General features: G+C 32.5%; 1 long non-coding RNA gene across 1 annotated transcript; it reads left to right on the top strand.

Moving 5' to 3' along the window:
* Positions 1-6: 6 nt before the first annotated feature.
* Positions 7-2,303, top strand: LOC111089566. The gene is made up of 2 exons (XR_002613806.1): positions 7-257; positions 331-2,303. It is a non-coding gene; the product is annotated as an uncharacterized LOC111089566 (long non-coding RNA).
* Positions 2,304-3,746: the final 1,443 nt, after the last annotated feature.

Raw genomic sequence — 3,746 nt, 5'->3', positions numbered from 1 at the left:
TCATCACCAGCTAGTTTAGATGGTGTTATCTCTATCTCCAGGTAGTTAAAGTAGGTAGAACATCAACTTTGTTCATCACCAGCTAGTTTAGATGGTAATATCTCTATCTCCAGATAGTTAAAGTAGACAGAACATCAACTTTGTTCGTCACCAGCTAGTTTAGATGGTGTTATCTCTATCTCCAGGTAGTTAAAGTAGACAGAACATCAACTTTGTTCATCACCAGCTAGTTTAGATGGTGTTATCTCTATCTCCAGGTAGTTAAACTAGATAGAACATCCGACTTTGTTCATCACCAGCTAGTTTAGATGGTGTTATCTCTATCTCCAGGTAGTTAAACTAGATATCTACCTGATTCAGAGTGTGTATTGTTGTGGGCTGTTTCAAATATGATTTAATTGTTATTATGGTATTTGTATACATGTGTTCTGCAGGTCTCCAAGTATTTTCTCTTTATGTCTATTTAGAACATATTTCTATGGTAACCTTCATAATATTGTTTTACCTGATAATATTACATTCCATAAGTTTTGGGCATAGGATTATCTATATGTTTTTATTGTAATTAATACTTATTTAGTACTAATAGCTATTTGGAAAGTTGATAGAACAAGACAGCTATCTTTGGTAATACTATTGGTTGATAAAAGGTACAGAGTGTAATATGTATTATGTTAGTAAAGGCAAGATGTCTAGTACATATAAAGTTAGTAAACTCAGGATGTCTGGTATGTACCAGGTTTATAAAACAGGTGTATGGTACATGTGAAGTTATTAAAGGCAGGATGTCTGGTACATGTGAAGTTATTAAAGTTAGGATGTCTGGTACATGTGAAGTTAGTAAACTCAGGATGTCTGGTATGTGCCAGGTTTATAGAACAGAGGATGTCTGGTATGTACCAGGTTTATAAAACAGGTGTATGGTACATGTGAAGTTATTAAAGGCAGGATGTCTGGTACATGTGAAGTTATTAAAGGCAGGATGTCTGGTACATGTGAAGTTAGTAAACTCAGGATGTCTGGTATGTGCCAGGTTTATAGAACAGAGGATGTCTGGTATGTACCAGGTTTATAGAACAGAGGATGTCTGGTATGTACCAGGTTTATAAAACAGGTGTATGGTGCATGTGAAGTTATTAAAGGCAGGATGTCTGGTATATGTGAAGTTAGTAAAGGCAGGATGTCTGGTACATGTGAAGTTTGTAAAGTTAGGATGTCTGGTATGTACCAGGTTTATAAAACAGGTGTATGGTACATGTGAAGTTAGTAAAGTTAGGATGTCTGGTACATGTGAAGTTAGTAAAAGCAGGTTTTCTGATATTCAAGCTTAAAGTATTTTATTTGTATAGTATAATGTATATACATATATCCACACAAACATCAGTAAACTTGCCCCATCTTTACTAACATGATTTCATGTTAACATCATCCAGAATTCATCTGATTTTTAAAACTTCCACATTTATTTACTGTTCACCATGTTAGTCTCGTGAGATCATTTTTATATAATTTGTGCATAAAACACAATTATAACACACAACAATTTTAAAAAAAGTTTTGTATTTGAAAGCTAAAAAAAAATAATTTCAATTTTTTTTCCTCTCGCTAATAGAGATTTGCTGTTAATTTTTAAATGAAATTTGACATCATATGTTAATAGTTCGGTAAATTATGTGGTAGTGTTTGAAAAACTTGTTATATTAGCAGAGGCATTGGAACATGTTTGACTTGTATAGCAACTGTAAATTGTATTGTTATACTAATTTTCTGGGGGGGGGACATGCCCACAGACTCCTCATAGATTGAGCAGCCTTTGGCAGCTGCTCCTTATAATTTCAATCTCTCAATGTAAAATCCACATGTCCAGCCAAGCAACCCCACTTTGCAACTCCTTTCTACACCACTGATTGAGGAATGTAAATAGATCATATCCTAATAGAAATAACCAGTTTTAGTGTTATCGTTGCTCAATATCTGATTAGGTTTAGTCTATAATATAATGTTTTAATGCAAGTTTTGAATTTTTTCTTTGAGCAAGAATGTTTATGTATCTTCGTTTAAACTTAAATGAAAATATTATACAGTTTTACATTAGATGTGATGTATAAATGATCTTCACTTGAAAAAATGTGTTCATTAAAGAAACCGTCCATATATTTTCACGCGCAATGCCAGAATTATGGTTGTTCTACAGAAGTAAAACACACCTCAGAGGGCTTGTCTGACTTATAGTATTTCACATTATATACTGTATTTTTATTATGTAAAAACAGGTATATTAAAATAAATATATACTATTAGAATAAGCTGTTGAGAGTATTGCTTAAATTTTAAACCAAAAAATACAACATCGGCGGTTTGTACACGAAATAATCTTAAAATTTACTAATAAACTTCGTAATATTTTCTGTTAGGCTTACTTTCAAGAAAACCGGTTATTCCAAGCGATAATTACGCTATAAGAATACTACAATAGCACACCTATCGGCTAAAGTTGTAATAAAGAATAAGCCTATTGTATAATTTTGCGCTAAACAACAACCAAACTACATAACAGAAATATCGCAATGAAGTATCACTGCACAACAGTGAGTTGAGTAATATTCCGCTGCTTCACATGAAGCAATCGGATGGCGGTGTTATACAACAACTAGATTATTCCAGATAATGCAAATATAATACCTTATGGTGTTTTTTTTCTTCAATCCCGTTTTTCTATTCCTTATACTTTTTTTTAACTTTTCAGCATATGGTATATCTCATTTATTTCAACAGGGGTACTTAAATAAATAAATAAAGTTAATTCTACTTTGAATGCTTTCACATTTGGAATGAAAAAAAAAAAAATATTAGCTACGTTTCTGTAACTGTGATTGTAGGCCTATGGCCGTAAAGTTGTTAACAAATTCTAATTACTTTTATGAGATGAAGACATTCTACGTGTGATTTCATTTTCTTATATTTACACGTATGTATAAGTACTCTATGATGAACGTAAAGAGACTTAAACCACTTATGCTTAATTGATATTATTGTGGTAAAAAATAGAGATAAGAAGGAATATATATATATAAAAATAATGTTACTACGCTTAAAATGTAAACACACAAACCACGAAATAGAAACTCGAACCTTGGTTAGTTAAGAATCACAGTGGTACAAAAGTTTTGTCCATTGTAATATCCGTGAATTAGACTACACATGCCAATAGAAACATTTCTTTTGCTCAACATCTCTTTAAAAAAATAATGAATGTTCAATCTCAATGACTAAAAACTTTCATACTTGAATGGCTACCCTTAGCATCACCAAACAACTATTCTGAAAGTATTTATCTTTAAACTGTTCAGTGGTTTTTGAAATTATTTTAAAGAAGTTTTATATATCATTGATTAATATTGACTTATATTCAAAGCAAGTTACCTGCTTAGAGCAAAACTAAAAACCACCATGGTAACGAGCAGGGGCGATGCTAGCCTCTTTCCGAAAAAAGGGGGGGGGGGGCTAAGGTGGGCTAAACAAAAAATTGAGACGCTTCACCCTAAATCTTTTACTGACACATGATGTAATATTTAAGAGGTGAAATAGCCTTAACAGTAAGAACTTTTTGTTGGGTGTGAGGACTATAGGGGAGGCAAAAGCACATTTCGGGATAGTTTCTGAAAATTGAAAATTTCAAATGTTAAGCCATAATGTGACGTATAACTCCCTCTGGCCAAACAGAACAATACAAACCTCTGATTTCG

This window comes from Limulus polyphemus, unplaced genomic scaffold, assembly GCF_000517525.1.
Source record: "Limulus polyphemus unplaced genomic scaffold, Limulus_polyphemus-2.1.2 Scaffold6635, whole genome shotgun sequence".
In the NCBI taxonomy this organism is placed as follows: domain Eukaryota; kingdom Metazoa; phylum Arthropoda; class Merostomata; order Xiphosura; family Limulidae; genus Limulus; species Limulus polyphemus.
This window is presented reverse-complemented; position numbering and strand designations above follow the sequence as displayed.